Source organism: Myotis yumanensis, unplaced genomic scaffold (genome assembly GCF_028538775.1).
Source record: "Myotis yumanensis isolate MYYU_CA2020_CCGP unplaced genomic scaffold, mMyoYum1.0.hap1 SCAF_3, whole genome shotgun sequence".
Classification (NCBI taxonomy): Eukaryota; Metazoa; Chordata; class Mammalia; order Chiroptera; family Vespertilionidae; genus Myotis; species Myotis yumanensis.
This window is the reverse complement of record NW_027223754.1, coordinates 113,822,611-113,843,648: the sequence shown is the minus strand read 5'-3', so window position 1 is coordinate 113,843,648 and position 21,038 is coordinate 113,822,611. Positions and strand designations below refer to the sequence as shown.

The 21,038-nt window shown below is 44.1% G+C and overlaps 1 long non-coding RNA gene across 3 annotated transcripts in view; it reads right to left on the bottom strand.

Annotated features, from left to right (window-relative positions):
- The window catches only part of LOC139005216 (uncharacterized), a 91,483-nt gene that overhangs the window by 40,230 nt on the left and 30,215 nt on the right, over positions 1-21,038 (bottom strand). For 2 of the 3 annotated variants that reach the window (XR_011470646.1, XR_011470645.1), the window contains exon 2: positions 18,751-18,846. This is a non-coding gene — a long non-coding RNA (uncharacterized lncRNA). Of the gene's footprint in view, positions 1-9,469; positions 9,561-18,750; positions 18,847-21,038 lie in introns of those variants that run through there. The other variant, XR_011470647.1, reaches the window with a different exon arrangement.

Genomic DNA, 21,038 nt, shown 5'->3' with positions numbered 1-21,038 from the left:
GGAGAGGTGCCAGCCCAGCTGGGGGAGGCACGTGGGGACGAGCATCAGCACTGCCCATGTCCCCCCAAAAGCTTTCCCAATATGCCCTGCTGCCCTTTCCTTTCTGTAAGCCGACATGAAGCATACCATTAACACTGAAAATGAAGAAAAACAACAACAACAAAAAGATATCTATTGGAAACTATAGCCAAACTACATTTGACCAGCCTGGCCCATCTGTCTCACTGGCTTTGAGGGTTGTTCCCTCAAACCCAGACCTCAGTCCTCCATTGGATTCATTATTGCTCCCAAACACATTTACCAGTAATACGCAGTCTGGCTTCCCTGGGCAGTGGCACACCCCAAACCAAATCACATGATATATACAGGGGGTGTGCTCAGGGCTGTCCAAGTACAACAGATTTACAGGAATCCTATAGTTTCACTTGGCTCTGGACCAACAGCTAAAGGTCTGGGAAGGCTCATATTGGCTGAATTGACTTTGCATCTGGATTTCTTAATTTTTTGAATATTTTATAGAACTTCACTGATTTACTCTTGGTGTGTGGAATGAAGAGCATGTATCTGTGGCCTCTCATTTAACTAGCTGCATGTTATCAAATGTAAGGGTGTCTGGGAGGTGACAGTGGCAGCTTAGTCATTAGCCTCATGCTGGTACTTATCTGGAGAACTATAGTGGCCCCTGAAAAGAGAAGCCATTCTGGAGCTGTGCCCAATGACACTGACTGCATCTCTCATCTCTTGCTTCCAGAGCTGTAGTCAGAGGTGGTGGGGGTCTCACATTAGGTCTTAGGATGAAATGACTGAGTACATAAGTGTAGAAATTAGTGGCAAATTTCCTCAAGCTAATGTAATAAACACTCAGAACTGTCAGAGTAAAACAAACAAAACTGTGGCTGCAGGTGAAAAAAATTTTTCAAAGTTGCATATGTCTGAAGGCTTCAAGCTCAATATCGACCATCAGAAGAAAATTTCCCCAGGAAAATCAGTATCTTATTGAGACTATCTCCAAGCCATTCAGAATTGTTAATTCAAAAACAAACAAACAAACAAACAAAAAACCCTGGCAACCTTTACAGATGTTGTGTTACCAGATGTGTGATTGAATGAGGTAGAGAGACCATCAGTCATACAGTTATTTGGCTTATCGTGATTAAATCTGAGTTTGGGGTAAATTGAAGTGAAATCATGACCCTCGAGCTCTGTGATTGAGATGACAGAGTCACCCACTTAGGTGTTTTCTGGTTCCTGCATAAGGCAAGTCTCCTTGGTGCAACAAATAACCCACAGAGTCATTCTGGAGACATGAAGACATTTCGATGATTGGCTTAGCGTTCAAGTTGAGCAGCCAAAAGCACAAAGCAAAGAGGGAGCAGAGTGAAGATGCTCACTTGACCTGACATTGAGAAATGAGGCCCCCTGAGGGCAGTGGGAGCCGTAATGAAATGGATCTGAAGCCAGGCCCCTTGCCCTGTGTTGGTCAGAGTGGCTGCTCTCTCATTCCACTCATGCCTCCTGCCTTGTCACCATCTGCTGGTCTGTTATCCAGGGTGGAGGAGTTGTACCTATGAGGCCATTCTCTGCTCCTGCTCTGCATCCTGATGGAAGGCTAAGGCAGATGGCTTTTCAAATTAGATTCCGGGGCCTGATGAATGACTACTTCCACAAACTTCCATTTGCCTATTCTTATAGCCTTTTGTTCCTATGTACACAGATTTTCTCTCAGTGAACCCCTGGGACATCTGGCTGGGAGTGTTTTAGGCCTAACAGTCTCAAAGAGGAGCAAGGGGAGAAGTCAAGCCCTGTGCCTGGCCAGTGCAGGACTGGTCAAGGAGACAAGAGCTCTGCTAGCAAGGTGGCCTCACCCGGTCCCAGCTTTAGGGGCCGTATTAGATGCAGGGCTGCTGGAGACCAAGATGTGAGACCAGGGTGATTTTTAATGCCTTTGTATCTCTTTGGCCTTCTCCCCTATCTTAGTGAGCCCCTAGGTACAACCATTACCCTGCTTATCTCCAAACTCCAGCACAAGTCTCATGTGCCACATTCCAGACTTTTCCTGACTTCCTGTTCCTGTTGAAATGTGCTTCCTCTGCTGTCTGACAGTGGTGTTCTGCATTGCACCACCTTGTAACACAGCCAGCTTTGGCAGGCCTTTGTTCTTCAGAGGTGGGCAGGGGGAGGAAAAGAAATTGTGCCTTCTACGTGCTTTGTGAAATCTTTATATATAATACTTCGATGAATACTTTTGAGCATCCTGGGAGGCAGGGAATATTAGTCTTTATTCTAGAAAAAGTTCAGAGAGGTCACAACTGTGGAACATAGCCAGTCCAGAGTGGAACCAGGATTCCCATTTGGTTGGAAGTAACCTGTGCAACCTGTTTTCTTTCCAAGTCTCATGCTGACCACCCTTGATGTGAGAGCCTCTGCACCGTGGGTGGTGGCGGGCCTAGAGACCCCTTTGCAGCCTCCTGTGTCACACCAGGAGGTGCCTGCAGACATTTGATGGTTTCAGGCTTCTGGAGAGGCAGTGGCCCTGTGTCTTCACCTGTTTCCTTTGGCTCAAGTGATTGTTGGTACATGCCTTCACCCCCTAAGGAGCTTTCAAGGACTGTGGCTGTGGGATTTATGTCCATGTTTGTGGGATTGATACATTAAATCTAATGTGCATAATGCATTGCTATGAAGTGGTATGGTTCTGAGATGAGGACCTGGATCAGTGGCCTGGTCACTGGTTCTCTGCCACCATTGTAGTCACGTGCGGGCAGCGCCTCTGGGACCACAGCCAGATCAAGACCACTAGCACATCTTAGGGGCAATTCACTTCCTCATTTCTGCAGACTAAACAATGCAGAAAGATTAAAGAGAGAGTCAAAACACGTCTGTGCGGTTGATGAAGCAAGGGATACAAATTTTAAAGGAAATGTCACTCCAAATGTGAAAAGCCTGGAAAACAGTCTTCTGACCAATCATAAGACTTTTTTTTTTTAATTTCACTTCTACAGAAAAAGAAAAAGTGATTTTAAAAGCTATTCTCAATTGTTGCAATAATAAGAAATAGATTTAGCATCCATGCCATATTTTCCAAAGGGCATCCTATATAAAACCTATTATACAATTTGTCCCCTCAACCAGGACTTTGACTGGGAGTTCAACCAGGGGATGGGGCTGGCCAACTGCTCACGGCCCCTCCCCCTGGCCGGCCCTGCCTAGGCTGGCAGTGGTGGCCTGCGGCAGCCAGGAAAGGGAGGCCCTGGCTGGCATCCGGCAGCTGCTAGGGACCCTACCCTTGCACAAATTTCATGCACTGGGCCTCTAGTCTATATATATATAAAAGGCTAAAATGCAAAGTGTCCCCTCAGGAGTTCAACTAGGAAACTGGAGGGTTCTGATCACTCACTATGATGTGTGCTGACCACCAGGGGGTGGCACAAAATGAAGGAAGACCCTGGCCAGCAGCCAGAAAGCCCCAATTGGCCCTGATTCCTACTTGTGCATGAATTTTGTGCACCAGGCCTCTAGTTTTAACTATAAGTGTCTACCTCTTGCCCATTAATTATTTAACTGAAATGACAAGTATCATAAGGAGTAAATTGTTCCTTCCCATCTCTGCACCAGAACGTGATCTAGAGGCAGCAATCATTCCGAACTGAGGACTGAGAAAGATGTAGTTAGCTTCGATGATCTATACTTGTTGATCACGAAGTATTGAATCCATTATTTAACAGGTATTTATTTACTGTTAACCACTTGGCCCTTCTCTTATATGATCTCTCTTTTAATAACGGATATGCTTCCAAAAAGACCTGAGGATTTGATTATGTCCCGCCTTCAAGGAGGTGCGAATGAAGACCGAATAAAAGATTTAATAAAGCATGGAAGAAAAGAGAATAACAAGAACACAGGACTTTAGCTCCTATTGAGGCCATATTTAGCTCCTATTAAGGAGGGCAAACAGAAAACCACAGTGAAAAATAGTAACTCAAATGGCCACTTGTCATGCCTTTTCCCCTCAGATTCAGGTTGGTCTTAGAGCAAGCAAAAGATCCTGTGTGTGACTGTAGGGGGTGGGTGGGGCAGGTAAGAATGGGGGAGGGTGTAGCTGGTTCTGAGGGGCCCACGCCCCAGCCTGGTGTTCTCTGCCCCCACCAGGCTGTTGTCCATTACATCCAGGAGGAGTGCGGGTTGGATCCCTCTGGGCTGCTCTGAGGCTGGCTGACTTGGAGTCCTGCAGGTGCCCTGCAACAGGAGGTGCCCTGGGTCAGGACCAGAACGCCCAGTCTAGAGCCACAGCTGCTGGGTGTGGCCTTTTGGGGTTGGCTCAGGGGTAACCAGTGATCACCAGGTAGCCAGGTGCCAATTTCCTCACCGCATTCTGCTCCCTGTCAGTCACCTGGAAGGAAGGGCTGGGCTGACTCCACCTCCTTTCGAGGTTTCTGGTTATGACTGTTTTGCTACCAGCTGCTTCTGCTCCTGCCTGGAACCTCCCATTATCCCCCAGCCAAGGACACCATGCTCAGCTTGTTACTATTAGAAACAGGGTAAAACATCATGTTTTCATCCGTTTATTTCACCAACAGGCACAGGGCAGTCCCATGGACCACATGCTTTGCTTGGTTCCGGAAAAGAGGAATAAGGCAAGGTCCCTGATATTAGGAACTCAGGTCTAGAACAAAGGAAAGATACAGAAATAAAAAATCATCACAATAGACCATGATACGTGCTGTATAGATTTCATACATACAACATTCTGGAGAAGGCCGAACTAGAGGAACCAACAACAGAATAGTTGTCAGGGGCTGGGGTTTGTGGAGGGAATGCAGCTGTGTTGGTGTTGGTTATGGTACTAAGTGTATTTATTAAAACAGGCAGAAATGTACACTCAAATGGTTAAATTCTACTGTGTGTGTTTTGACCATATTTTTAAAAAGAAAATAAATCACAATAGAATGTGTGGCACCAAGGAGAAGTAACCAGCTCATCCTGGAAGGGAAAAGGAGGGGGTCAGAGAAGCCAGGGAGAGAAGGGACAACTGACTTGTAAATTCTAAAGATGACACGAGTTTCCAGAGAGACAGGAAGGAGAGGGCCTTTCAGGTAGAAGGAACAGCATGTGCAATGGCTCAGAGGCTGGGCAGCAAGTATCTCGTGTTCTCTGAGCTACTTATATTTGGTGCTGCTTGTGCACAGCAGAGTCTGCGCATGGACAGTCCTGTGTGAACTATGGCGTGGGGACAATCACTTTTTATTTTGCCTCTCAACTTTTTTTTTTAATTGGGCTAAAATATATATAACATAAAATTTCCCATTTTAACCATTTCTAAGCATACAATCAGTGTCATTAATTACATTCAGAATGTTGTGCTACTATAACCACTATCTATTTTTAAAACCCTATTATCACATTACCTCCAACAGAAACTCTGTACCCGTGAAGCAGTAACTCCCCACTGCCACTCCTCCAGCTCCTGGTAACCTCTAATCCACGTTGTCCCTATGAAATAGCCTAGTCTAGTGGAATCGTACAATATTTATCCTTTTGTGTCTGGCTTATTTAACTTAGCATATTTTTTTTGTTGTTGTTTTTAATGAGGCTTTTGCACTAAAGAGTGGGACCTTAGAAAATGCTCTCATTTGAGACAGTTAGGGGAGTGGGGGGTGGGTGGGGGGAGAAGGAAGCATCCTCTGAGACAGAAAAACTCAATGCTGGGCCGGATGACTTCCTGCAGGTGTCCTGCACATGGCTCAGTTCCCCATTCAGTTCAAGGTCAGACCCTGCACACCTACAACTCCCTGTACCTCCACAGGCCTGTTGGAGACCCCTTCCCCACTGATGTTGCGCAAGGCATTCTCACCTTCTATGAAACTGCAAGAAGACATTTTTAAATAAGACTTAGGAAAATAAGTGACCAAGAATTGTGAATGAGGCAACCTAAGAAGCAGGGTTTGGCATTAATTAGCCCTTGAACTGTCAAGCACAGCTGCTTCTAGTGTGTTCTGACATTTCTAGAAATATTTAAGGACTTGGCTGTCACATTTCACAAAGGCCTAACCATGACACGAACAAGTTCTACCTGCCTTCATCATATAATGTCCAGAAATGCAGAGAAGAGAATTATATCCAGTGCTAATTTTGGGTCCTGGGTTAGAAGTGTCATGTTTTTGAAGAAATTTTCATATTTATGCACCAAAATATAATGATCTCCATTGAGTGGCCGAAGGAATAGCACTTTAAAAACGTTTGAGATTACTGGCGATAATAATAGCTAACATTTACCAAGTGTTGACCATGTGCCAGGCACTATTCCAAGTATCACAAGAGACTATGAGGTGACATTTAGAATTTTTAAAATTTCTTTTAACTATTCCTCATAGATGGGGAAACTGAGACACAGAGAAGTTATGCAGGTTTTTCAGGGTCACAGAGTCAAGATCAAACTCAGGCAGCCTAGATCCAAAACTGGTACTCAGCAATGACACTCACATCCCTCGTCTCTGAGCCATTCTGAGTGATGATGCTATGGGAACAAGTCAGCTTTTCTGGTATGAACATTAGTCTTGTCAGAAAGCATTTATTAATCACAAACTTGCACATAATTTTGGTTCCTTTACCTCAAAGATAAATAAGTGATAAATAAATTCATCTGTAATATACTTAACTCATCTCATTCTCAAGTGACTACTTCATAGTTATCTTCCACCATCTTTGTTTATTCATCAGATATTTATTGAACATTTACTATGTTCAACTGTATCAAACCATGTCCAGGAAGAGCTTACATTTTGGATGAGGAAATTACACATATAATACACACAAGGTGGGGCAAAAGTAGGTTTATAATTATTCAATAACAAATAATAATACAAGAATAAACTCGGTGTTTCACATATATTCACAACTGGAAACCTACTTTTGCCCCACCCTGTATAATGAGACAAGAGAGTACAAAACAGGATAAAATATAACAGAAGGGAATATTATGCAAAGTAAAAGTGGTGAGTACTAGGAGAAAAATATTTATTGCCATGGCTGTTCAGAGCAAAGAGATGGTTTCTAGGATATCTGTGTGTACTGGAATGTGTGTTGTACAAGCTGGGAAAACATTGATGGAGAGAAGATGGAAGGAGGACGATGCGGAAAAGAGAGAAATCAGGGATATGATAGAGAAAGTACTGAGATGGGCCTTTGATATGGGCTGAATTGTGTTTTCCCAAATCCATGTGTCTTAGGATGTGGCTGTAATTGTAGATGAGGCCTTTAAAGAAGTGATTAAGTTAAGACAAGGCTGCTATGCCTTAATTCAACCTGACTGGTGAACTTATGGAAAGAGCAAATCTGGACAAAGACAGATGCAGAGGGCTGATTATGTGAAGACACAGACAGAAGACAAACAGCTACAAGCCAAGGAAAGGCCTCAGAAGAAATCACCCTTGCTGATACCATGATATCTAACTTCCAGCCTCTGGAACTGTGAGAAAATCAATTTATGTTGTTTAAGCCCCCGATTCTGTGGTACTTGATATGGCAGCCCTAGCAAACTTATACAGGCTTGAAAAAGAGAGGGACGTGGGGACACAGAGCTAAAGCAAAGGAATTGGTGGTGGTGGTGGGGGGGGAGGGGAGCATGTTTGAAACAAGTGGATTTTATTCAGTGGATAATAAATAGGGAGCCATGGCATTTTTCTGAGCATAAATGACAAAGAATAATCATTCAATTTATTTCATTCATTCAACAAACGTTTTCTGAGGCTCTGAACTGAGCCGGCATTGCCAAAATCAACTGGGAGCCTAGCCATGAATAGGGCACTTTAGCAGAGGGCTCTTCATAGGTGCACACAACTAAGTGGAGAAATTGGAAAATGAGTTTGATTGGGGAGAGTTTGGGGGTGGGAGACCAGTTAAAAGGCTTTTATCCTGGCCTTCCTCAGTGCGTTTCAATCCCCTTTTAGAGTCTAATATCACCCCCAGAGAAGCACCCCAACCCTTCTGGCCCCGCTCCCATCACAGATGACAGAGGCCATACATTTTCTCTGTTTAGCTCCTCCGGCCAAGGAGGGATGGGGTGCTTGTGGTTGAGCTTTTCCTTCTGTGTTTTGCATTATGAGAGCAAGAGTCTGACCTCTTAAAATTTTTCTTTCAAATATAAGTCTAAAATTGGGTTATCTTTTTCAAACTCCACATTCCATCAAGACAGTTTAAAACAACCCTCCCCTTGGCTCCACCCAGTACATCCCTGCATCTACCACCACAGAAAATGGTGTTTTCATATATGTCAGTATCTCCAAGGGATAATGGTTTGAAAAACAAAAACGCAAAAGAAATCCAAATAAATATGTACCCTAAGCATGATGCCAAGTCTGTCCTCGGTGTGGGAGGCAGAACAGTGGTCCCCAAAATGTCCATGCCTCAACCCCTAGAACCTATGACTAAGTTAGTTTACTTTGTGGATGTTATTAAGTTCAAGGCCTTGAGATGGTAAAAGCAGCCTTGTTTATCCTGCAGGCTTAATCTAACCAGAGGAATTCTTAAAAAGGGAAAACCTTTCCTAGCTATGATCAGAGAGAGGCATGACTATGGAAAGGTGGTCAGAGAAATGTGACATTGCTGGCTTTGAAGATGAAGGAAGGGAGCCATAAGCTAAGGCTGTGGGCCACCCCTGGAAGCTGGAAAGGGCAAGAAGATGGATTCTCTCTTAGAGCCTCCAGAAAAGGGACACTGCCCTGCCAACACCTTGATTTTTGCCCATTGAGACCCATGTTGGAATTACAACCTTTGGAACTATAAGATAATAAATTTCTGTTGCTTTAAGCTCCCAATGTTGTGATAATCTTATATAATAAAGAGGTGATATGCAAATTAACCCTCACACCCTCACAAGATGGCTGCCTATGACCAGGCCAGCAGGAGGGTTAGTGAGGGATGACCAAATGACTGAACAACAGGCTGCATGGGGCAACCAGGCCGGCAGGGGGGCAGTTGGGGGTGATTAGACTGACACAGGGGGCAGTGAGGGGCATCTAGGTTGGTAGGGGGCAGTTGGGGGTGACCAGGCTGGCAGGGAGGGGGCAGTTCAGGGCAACCAGGCTGTCAGGGAGGACAGTAAGAGGCAACCAGGCCAGCGGGGAGGGGTAGGAGGGGGCAGTTAGGGGCAACCAGGCTAGCAGGGGGGCAGTTGGGGGCAATCAGGTTGGCAGTGGGGGGAAGTTAGGGGCGACCAGGCAGGCAGGCACATGAGCAATTAAGAGCCAGCAGTCCAGGATTGTGAGAGGGATGTCCGACTGCTGGTTTAGGCCCGATGATCCCCTGAGGGGTCCCAGATTGGAGAGGGTGTAGGCTGGGCTGAGGGGACTGCCCCCCATGCACAAATTTTGTGCACTGGGCCTCTAGTTTGTTATAAAAGCAATAGGAAACTAATGTACTCGGTTTGCTATAACTCAAGCCAGGTCTGCTTCTTTAAAAAACGTACCATTTCAGAGTTGGTATTTGTTGTGCCTTCCAATTCATGACTCTCACCTACATGGCAAGCAGGTCAGTCTTATTTTTCCCACCAGATTCTCAGCTCCCTATGAGAAAAGACTGAGTTACTAATTTGAGTATCTCTAGTACCAGCATAGCATCTGCCACATAGTAGATTTCAATGAGTATGGATTAAGTGATTCTATGAAAGCCCAAAGCAGCCTAGGGCTGCTTCATTATCCAAACAGGACCTCCAAAGAGAGGCATCAGTGCTTCTTTTCAGACATAAAGGGCTCAAATCTGATGTCACCATTGATGTATATATATGGTATTATGTTGAAATGAATTACTGTTAACTGTGATCAAGACAAGAAATCCCATTCACATGTAAAGAATGGTGAATCATTCTGACAAGTGCCAGAGAAGGCCTGGCTACCCAAGACAATCTTGGTATAATATCACGCCAGGCCCCTTTTCATAGAGTGTTCAACGGGCCTGTTCTAAATGGCTCTCCCTATGTGATTCATTTAACTGGTTCATCCAGCACAGGCATGGAACTCAGAAACAAAGCTTCATTAGTTTGGATAAATTCCTTACGAAATTGCATTTATTTTTGGAAAGAAATGATCATTCACAATTTTTCGTTGTTGGGTAGAAAGCTTTGAAGTTGCTTTCTAGAAAAGCCCATGGTGGGCAGTTACAGTATAAATAAGGCAGCCTTTTCCCCATCATATCTTGGGTAATTATTTTCAACTGCAATCAGTAGGAACTCTGGGAGTTGGTGGGGAACAGTCTGGAGAAAGTCCTACTGGGCAGGATCTGTTCCGTTGCTCCTCTCTGATGTCAGCATGATGCCCTGAAACTCCCTGCTCTTGTTTCAGGTTGGGCCAGTGCGAGAGCTGCTGCTGGAATAGCTTCTGCCCTCCTGCAAGGAATTGAAGGGCTTGGCCAGGGCACAGAATCAGACCCAAACCATCCACCACTTAGGACTTTGAATTGAAGAGTTTATTTCTTTTTCCCTTCTCCCGTACCCTAAGTCCCTCTTCTAAGACATCACCAATTTCCTTCCTGCTTCCAACCCCTCTCCTCAACCATTCTTCTATACCAACCCTAATGTCAGATAACAGATCCAACTACAGCTTTAACTGTCCCTAAAGTGACCCCGTGAAAGTGTCCATTTCAGGACAGTTTATTATGTTCAGGAAATTCTAGCAGATAACTGTCTTGAGTGACATTTCCTTTGCTGTAAACTTCAGAGACTACATTTGCAATCCTGGTGTACTTTCTCTTTTGCCTTCCTTCCAGCTGCTTCCCAACAGGGGGCAGGACATACTAATCCTGGAAGGTGGTGGTCCTAAACTTGTCCCCAAGGTCTGTGTTAGCAATTCCTTCCCCTCCATAGCAAATAGTCACCTATCTGGGGTTTGGGTGACTCTAATGTGCCCTGGGCAATAGCACATACAGGTTCATCCAGTCTTGAACAGTAAACAGGAAGTGGATGGTAGGATATATAGAGTTGGGAAGTTGCCATAATTTTTTTTCTCCGTGGCTCATGTTTGAGTGTTTCTGTGACTACAGTTCTCTGATAGAGGCATATCAAAATCAAGAAATATTTAAAAAGTGACTAATGTATTATATCTGCAGTAACTTAGCTTGAGCAGGAAAGAAAATGGATGGGCTGGCATTTGAGACATGAAGAAGGGTATTTAGAATGAATCATTACCATTCCATTGCCATTACTTAAGCCATTCTAAATGCTAAACCATTACCAATCATGGTGGTTCCTGTGCTACGTAATCATTGGAAGAGGAGTATTAGTGTCAGGTGAAGTGCCCCAGAGCAGGTCTGGGGCAGAAAGAGCCTTTGAGGCTCCCAGGCAGGAAGGCTCTGTTATTGAGGAGCCAGTATCCCCAAGTAAGGTTAGCCCTGCCACATACAACCTTGCCACAGACAAGTGAGCCAGCAGCCAAGAACTGGTGAGAAGAAAGGTCCCAATTCAATCCAAGTGAAAAAATGGTTGGGAATTAGGGGAAAACCTGACATTAATACTCCATCAAAGAGGCAATATCTCTGGAAAAAAACCCAAAAAGTGACAAATGGATGGGAAGATGTTGTAAATGAAAGGATCTCTTAGCTCCTTCATCAAGATACAATAAAAGTGAATGAGCTGTAAAAGGCCCAAAGAAGGAAAATAATAAAAAATGTAGGTTGAAAAGATTGTGTTAGTGATCAGAAGCTGAAGATTTAAAAGAAAGCCAGACCTTGGGCAGGAGAGGAATAACTTAAAACAGACTTGGGAACTCATAGCCTTTGGAACAAGTGGTGGTATTGTGTATGAGGATGTAGCTCTACAGACCGTACCCAATTTTCACAAGGATAATCAATCAAGGAGTTTCCTGCTATCAACCTATATCAGTCAAATGACCAAGGCCTCCTCTTCTCTCCAAAACTCCATTTTCCTTCTCAGTTTGCCCACATGTAGATTTTGCAACATGGAAAAGTTGATACTTAAACTTTAATATTGATCTACTCTATGGACCTTGTTGTAAATGAAAGGATCCTTAATTGAAGAGCATTTTCTCATCAATTGGTTAGTATGACATATGTTAACATTTGCCAATGGCTAACCTATACAGTAAAAAAAAAAAAGTAAGTTGTTTTCTTTGATCATAGTGAAATAGACAACTTAAAGTCAGTTTTTGTGTGACCCGTGTCTAAATCAATTGTTCCATTTTAGTTGGAACAATCACCAAGGCCTCTTGTTAAAGGGAGGTGAGCCAGAGCGCCACAGAGCCAGTGTTAACCTGGTGCAGAGTAACAGGAAGGGATGGATATGTTATGGGAATGCAGAATTTACATAAAATTTTAATATAAAACATAAAATGCAAAGAAATTTATTTTTTTTAGTTGTTCACAATTTGCCACACCCCCATAATTTGAATTCCCAATGGAAGTTCCCCAGTGGAAAGTTTGAAAAGCTCTGCCTTCTGGAAACATGAGGAAGTCACACCTAGCCAACATCCATGTTCTAATTTTCTTCCTCGAAGGGAAAATTGACTATCATGAATCTTAATAGACATTGAGAAAACATACAATATCTAAATAAATACATGAGCAACAGGAGTCAAACTATATGGAGAAGACAGCTGCCCTCCCTCTCTTTCACAGTAAACACCTATAACAACAACCACAGCTAACAAAGCATGCAGGACACATCAGTACCTGATGTTTTCCGACCTAGTAGGGTGTGGTTCCTGATAATAACATGGTTTTGAGGAAGGGTGTAGAATCGCTGAACGCCAGCAAGATAAAACAGGGCTGTATGCTAAACACCTTCCCATGGTTCTTTGGCATTTGTTCCTCCTTCAATCCACAGACAGCCCAGAGGCTTGGGCCTGCTTCACTTCCCTGTAGAGCAGCAGTTCTCAACCTGTGGGTCGCGACCCCTTTGGCGGTTGAACGACCCTTTCACAGGGGTCGCCTAAGACCATCCTGCATATCAGATATTTACATGACAATTCATAACAGTAGCAACGTTACAGTTATGAAGTAGCAACGAAAATAATTTTATGGTTGGGTCACAACATGAGGAACTGTATTTAAAGGGCCAGAAGGTTGAGAACCACTGCTGTAGAGGAACTTTCCAAGGCTCCTGAAGGCCCCAGCTGGCCTGGCTCCTCCTGAAACACTGTGCCATCACACATCCTGCTCAGACGCCTGCAGGGGTGCCCTGTGGCCTCCTAGATCCCATTTAAGATCCCATAATTCAGGGCAACTCACCTTCCTCACCATATAGTGCTTCTTTTTTTTAACCTTAATCAGACTGGGCTAGTTGCCAATTCTCAGATGCTTTCTTAGATTTCTGTGCACTGTGCTTTTTCCCCGAGATATCTCCTCTTCCTGCCACAACCCCCCAGCCAGCACTGCCTATAGCATCCAGGGCTCATTCTTCAAAGCTCAGTTTAACTCCTCTGTGAAGCCTTTCCTAATCCTCTCTCTCCCTCTCTTGCGCTTCTGTGGTTCTATCACACTTTGTACCTCTGACAGTTGGCACATTCGGACTCTTAGTCATTTGTATATATGTCTTTGCTCCTCTACTGGAAGATAGGACCTTAAGGGTCAGGTCTATATCTTGTCTTTGCATTTTTCATGCTACCTAGGCACATCTTCCTTTCACATAGTAGATCTCATGAGGTATGTTGGCTTGCATCTCCCTAAGCTTTGGTGTCTTTATCTATAAAATGGGGTAATAATATGTATCTTTCAATGAAGAGAGCCTAGCAAATCAAGTGCTTAGTGCACAGTTTGGCACACAGTTAAGTGTTCATTGCTACTACTATCAATATTATAGCAACAGTACCTTACTTATTTAATACTAAAATGATTTCTTTTCAGTGTTTGGGTATCTCCCAACTTTTGTATTTAGTGAAGTAAATAGTCCTTTCTATACTTTGGTGTTTTAGCCCTCCTTGTGTATCAACATCAACTGGGGAGCCTTTATTTATTTATTTATTTATTTATTTATTTATGAGAGAGAGAGAGAGAGAGAGAGAGAGAGAGAGAGAAACATCAATGTGTTGTTCTACTTATTTAAGCATTCATTGGCTGATTCTTATATGTGTTCTGACCGGGGATTGAACCTGAAACCTTGGCATATAGGGACAACACTCTAGAGCTACCCAGCGAGGGCCCATCTAGGGAGACTTTAAAATACTGATGCCTGGATTCTACCTTCTACAAATTCTGTTTCAACTGGTGGGGCCCAGCTGTCATTAATTTTTATTCCCCAAGTTGTTTCTCATGTAGAGCCAGGGATGAGAACTATTAGAGAGTTTATCATTTCTGTCACATGCCCTTCCAGCTCTTATTTCTGGAGCAAAGAGCTGCAATCTTGGGGGAACCAATCTCCAGAATATCCCACTGTTAATACTCAGAGTTGTCCATTTCCCCTTGTTCTCTAAATCTCGCCAAGCACCCATGATGACTCAGCATTTGAATACCTCTTGGTATCCCTTTTTATTTCCAAAATAGTGAAGTGTTTGTTTAAGATAACTTACTGCATCAAACTAAGTAAAGAAAGCACAAAGAATGCCGAGTCATAGGGGATGATTAGCACATAAAATCTTTTCAACCCTCCATTTCCCATGCTCCCCTCTAACTCATTATGGGAAGGGACTAGGTTCCATTAGCAATGAGTGAGCAGGGCCTAGGAGAGGGCACAAGAGGGAACAGGCTGCCTGTGCCAGCTAAGCAGAGAAACCATGGACAATTGGGCTATTATAGTAATAAGCACAGGGTAATTGCTGATACAGAGATACAGATTCCTATTTCTTACCCTCTAGCCTTTTAAAAACCTTTGTTCATAATTATATATATAAAGCTTGTAGCTGTTACTGGGCATTGAATTTCAATGGGAGTTACGTCAAACTAAGAATTGGAGAATTGGACCCACTGTGCCCAATCTGGGAGTGCTTAGTCAGTCCTGTCCTGCTGACTCAGTTCCCTCTTTGAAATACAGGACTCATGTAACTTCAGAGTAAGAGTCGAACTCAGTGGTTATACTGCCAAGACAGAGGGAGAAAAGGCTGATTAAATTTGAGACATGGCAGATAATGCCAAAAGGCAGAGGAAAATTGATCTCTGAGGAGGGAGAGACAATGTGTTCTAGAGATGTGGGCTTCGGAAAATGGAAATCTGATAGTAAATGACAGCTGTGAAGGAAGCAATTGCTCTGAAGGATTTCCCTGTCCCCATAGTGGATCTGGATGGTTTTGGTGATTGTTGTTGTTTTTCTAGTAGATCCAGGAGTATGACTTAAAAATCTGCATGAAAGGGCTGTGAAATGTTGAGGTGGTGCTGAGGACTGGCTCCATTCGCCCCGAGCCTGAGTTATGGCTTAGGTAGAGGACATAGCACACCCACCCCCAGAGGACTCACACTCCAGATCAGACTTTGAACTGTTCCTACAACCCAAAAGTGCCCTGGGGTCAGTCCAGACATATTTAAGTATAAGTTTAGTTGGATGGGACCTTAGACATAATTTTTATATGTCAGGAAACTAATGCCTAGAGAGTTTAAATAAATTGCCCAGATTATATATCATGCCTGTGGCAGAGATAGGACTAGTACCTGAACCTTGCAATAGCCATGTATTTGCTCACTCCCATTTCTGAGCTGGAGATTATCAGGCTAGCATCAGAATGACCTAAGGGGCTGGGAAGGAGACTGTCCCTGGGCCATAATCCCCTGGCCCTTCAATTTTGAGTGGCACACTTTTGAAAATTCTGTCTAGGCACTAATTACACAAATGAAACAGAAGAGCAAGTGGAGACAGCAAGCTAGCCAGGGAGAACATTCTTAATGTATGAAGTCCCTGGCTCTCAGTGCAAACTACCTATGGCAACAAGGTTCTTGTGTTGAAAAGACTCTCTAAGGCTTCCAGTAGCAGTCGAGAAAATGTGAAGAATCTACAGAACATTCTGCAGCTTTACTCAGCTCTTCCAACTCAAATATTTATTTTATATCAGGAAATGGCTCAGGGCATAGGCACAATCTCACTAAGTGCATGATTATGGCACCACGTGGCCAGCTAAGTGCCCCCGCCTGATTTAGTATTTCTCTAGTCTTAGACACTCCTCTAATCAGCACCTTTCAACAACAGCAGCACCTGAGTCAGAACTAGTCTGACGTCCTTCCTGGGCTAGAAACCCAAGGATCCTATTTACTACTCTCTTTGTCCCTGGAGCCGAGAGCAGTCCAGCGCCCCCTGCTGGTGACCATAGCTCTCCTCTCTTTTATTGGGTTTATCAGCCTGGACTGCCATATCCAATAGTGATTCAAAGACTTTCCTTCTCTGTTTTACAAGAAGCCTCTCTTTGTTTAAAATGTCCAGTGCCTAGTGCTGCCATGTCTTTCCTGCTCCCCTCCACCTGCCTATTAAAGGAAGAAGGAAATTCCTTTGGGAGCGGTTGGGGCGGATTATGAAATCTTTCCCTCATATTCTGGGTGCCACTGGGACAGATGAATTCCTGACTGGAGGCAGGTGATGCTTCTGTGAGCCCCACACATCACCTCTGAGCACATTAGAGCCTGTGGCTAGTGTGCTCACCACGCAGCTGAGACAATGGAGGGGTTTGCCAGCCATCTCATCAGATGGAATGCAAACAAACAGAGAGGAGAGCCCTGCTTACTCATAATACCCTGCTATTCCAACGCCAGCCCCGGGCTCACCAGGGTGAGAGAGAGCCGCCTTCTGACCACCAGGGTTCCTGGCACCTGTCTTCTGGGAGGAGGGCCCTTCTTCAGAAGGAGCCATCTCACTGAGGGGCTCAGGACAGGTATTCCTAGTTGCACTCGGCATGATGTGGCCACAGAAAGCATGGATGTGTTGTTTTTTTGAGCAAAAACATAGGCTATCAGCTGAGAGAGGGAGAGAGAGAGAGACAGAGAGAGATGAGACTTCTAAAAGCTGCAAAGCCTCAACACCAGAAATAAGAAAATCAGATTTGAGAACCTTGAAGCTGCTTGCTAAACAGATACACTCACTGAGCCCCTCATTTATGACCGCAATTCCTGCTGGGGGGCACGGGGGTGGTGGGGGGGGGGGGAGCCTTTCATTCCACAATTGAAAATAAGACTTAAGTGCCCATATGCCTTTGATGAAAAAAACATGACTCTCAACCCCATCTTAATTGAAATACATTGGTTTTGGTTGTTTTTAAAAATTATATATTTATTGATTTCAGAGAGGAAGGGGGAGAGAGAGAGAGAGATAGAAACATTAATGATGAAAGAGAATCATTCATCAGTTGCCTCCTACATGCCCCACAATGGGGATCGAGCCCGCAACCCAGGCATGTCCCCTGATTAGAAATTGATCTATGACCTCCTGATTCATAGGTCGATGCTCAACCACTGAGCACATCGGCTGGGCGGAAGACACTAATTTTAAATCCTTTCCTCAGATTGATAAGGAAAAAGGATTATGCAGGAACTGGTCATAAACTCTGGTACTTCAGAATTTTGCTTGGGATTTACTCTTCTTGTGTTAAACAAATCAATTTATCCAATGATGTCCCCCTCTCCTCTATGAATCCTCTAGCATCTTCCTTAGCTGTGCCACAAGCATTTCCAATGCTAAGCCGCCAAGTTGTTTATTAACCTGGCGTTCCAGTAACACCGACCAAATACTAACAAACTTTGTAGAGTCACATAGTGGGTGAGCCAGCACTCAAGTTCAACACCTTCGTTTTACAGATAAGGAAGTGAATGCTGCTGCTATGAGCGAGAGGCTGGTGGAGCAGAGATCACCACCGTCATTTTTGCTCAGGGGTTAGCCTGGGATTTCACAACTCTTTCTCCCAAAGACCAACAACAAAACCACACCTCCATAGTCTGCTCTGTCCCAGGCTCTGGCTTCTGACACGAGAATGGCCAAAATGCTTCCTTTCAAACTCTCTGTGTCATGGAAACTGTACTTGACTAGTTAGGACCCAACTGTCAGGAATTCCCAAATCTCTGGCTCTCATTAAACATAGAGAAGCCCGTCCTTCCCATAAAGCAGGAAAACTGGAAGTAATAAAGAGGAATCACATACTGAAGCCTGAAGCATAATATTCAATTAATGCAACCTCCTTTCATGATCAGAGAATGAAAACCTGTGAGCGCAGGTTTAAATCTAGACCCAATTCCTTTCCTTGGGCTCTGTGTGGAGTTTGTTTATCCAGTTCCTTGTGCAGGGGTGGGGATGTGGGTTGTGTTTTAGGAAGTTTGCATTGCATTGGCACACACACACACACACACACAACCCACCTACCCATAAACACATGCACACACACACGTTTATGGTTGCTGTGAGCCCTGGTGTTTGTTGCCACTGGCTGGCTCAGCAGAAAATTTGGCTGAGTTGCAAGACTATGTTTTGAATGTAGGCGTAGTAAAGACCAAATACATTTTTTTCAGGTGTAGGAAAACAGCAGCAAAGGGGGAATCAAGGGAGGAGGAAAGAAAACATATATTTTTCTAATAATAATTTTAAAAGTCAGAGCTAGAATTCACCTATTGACCTTGATGACGTGGCTTTACCCTGTTCTTTCTCAATGCCGGCTGCCTGAGGTGAACCTGATGCCAGTCCTGTGAGGCACACCCTCCGCTGGCAGCTGGGTGGAACTTTTTGTTTACAATACGTGTTCTGAATATGCCATGACTGACCAAGCGTGATTGGGTAAAACTCTAACCTGGAAGTCATCGTAATATTGTGAGTGTTTAGAAAAGCCATAATTTAGGAGCAGTTCATACCTTCTTGGAATAACTGTGCTTCTTCAAATGACATGTAATCAGATGTCAGCTTTGGAAGATAGGAGTAATTCAGGAGGTAGCCAGGAACTCTTACATCTGGAAGAAGAAAGAACTAAAATGAATGCTTTATTCAAAAGTTTGAATATTTCCTTAAATTTTAATGCAGCTAAGTCAAAAGGTATAACCATGGGACATTGTCTTAGGGAATGGCTTGTTGAATTAATACTATGGTGGCCAGTTTAAAAGGATGACAGAATGAATTCACAAGCTGCAGAACTACAGGTAGAATTAGATTTGGTTATTCTGACTTAAGAAAACAAATTTTCAGAGAAAAAAAATCTAGTTTATTGTGAAATAGAGTTGTATAAATCAGATAATGATGTCCTAGCCAGTTTTTCTCAGTGGATAGAGCACCAGCCTTTGGACTGAAGGGTCCTGGGTTCGATTCCCGGTCAGGGCACGTGCCTGGGTTGTGGGCTCGATCCCCAGTAAGGGGTGTGCAGGAGGCAGCTGATCAATGATTGTCTCTCATCATTGATGTTTCTATCTCTCTCTCCCTTCCTCTCTGAAATCAATAAAAATATATTATAAAAATAAATAAATAAATCAGATAATGAAAAATTTAGAGAAAGATGGTACCTTTTTAAAAGAGTTCATGATCCTCAATTTATATCTCACAAGCCCCAGGGTTGTTTCAATTTTGTCAGTGGGTTTAAAGAATTTGTTTTAAATATTCTTAAAACAACGTTAAATCCCTCAAACCTTTTTAGTAAGATGTTATGGTGCCTTTGCAGAAGGGAGAGAAGGGGTGATTACAACATCAAAACAACTGTGGGCTGTTGCACTCCCAGAAGCATGGCCATTGCTGAATTGGATTTTGAACTTCCAAGTTAGAACAGACCTGGATTTTTTATATCAGTGGCCACCAAACTTTTGAACCTCACAGACCACCAGTGGTCCACGGACCACCGGTTGGCGACCACTGCTCCAAAAGTTTCCTTAAACCAGCAGTCGCCAACCTTTCGGACCTCACGGGCCACCAGTGGTCCACAGACCACAGACCACTGTTCTATATCACTTTGGTGGCTGCAAACAGTAGGGTCTCCTCCATGAGGGTCATAGAGATTGGAGATAACTGGTCCCTCAAGTTACATTAAGTTGGGCTACTCTCCAGAAAGCAAAGTGTTGAAGGTTTGATTCCTAATCAAGGGCACATACCTAGGTTGCAGGTTTGATCTCCAACCCCAGTTGGGGCACGTGCGAGAGGCAACCAATCAATGTGTCTCTCACATTGATGTTTCTCTCATTCTCTTTCTCCCTCCCTCCTTCCCTTCCAGTCTCCCTAAAATTCAGTGGAAAAAATATCCTCAGGTAAGGATTAACAAAAAAAAAAAAAAAAAAAGAGCTGATGAAAGATAACCAGTTTTTAATTTCCAAAACTATTTTGTTAATCGATATAACCAGAAACCTTGTTAAAGTTAGGACATTGAATTTACCTGGGATGAAAAGTTTGGGAAGCATTAGACAAAGCAGGGATGCACTTGCACCTGCTAGAAGACTGGCTTCTGTTCTGTTATAGTTCCTTACATATTCCCAAGACAGATACACTCAGGCCCCTGCTGGCTAGGAAATGGGAAAGAGAAGGGTGGAGAGTGTATATGGAGGGGAGATATCCATTGGCATACTGGCTTTGCCTTAGTCTGGCTTCCCTGGTAAACAGAGCCTGAGGCAAGATCATGTGCTTACTACTCCATTATGAGCGCGATCCCAAGGAGAGAAGAGCGGGAGAACAGGGCATTAGAGGCAGGGAAGAAGGAGAGCCAATAAGAGGGTGCCCAGCTGAGTTGGCCCCAACTTCTTGTCAAGATCAACTGGTTATTTGATCTTGCAGGGCCATTTTTTTCTTAGTTTTATTTCATTTTCATGGTTAATTTAATTTTATTATTATTTTATTAAAGTACTAGAAGCCTGGTGCAGGAAATCTGTGCACGGGTAGGGTCCCTAGGCCTGGCCTGCGATCAGGGCCATCTTCCCCAGCTGCCAGCAGTCAGCCCCGCCCCCCACTGACAGTCACTCTGTGTGTGTGGAGTGATGGGTGGGGCCCGCACCTGCCTTGGCTTGGCGCCACCTGCTTCCACCACCACCCGCCCCCGGTTCCCCATTCCCCATCAGGCAATTGGAGCCTGCTGGCCAGGAGGAGGGACTGAGAGGTTAGCCGGCAGGCCCAGATTGGGTGATGAGGGCCTGCAGGCTAGAGGCAGCTCCTGGGTTGAATGTCTGCCCCCTGG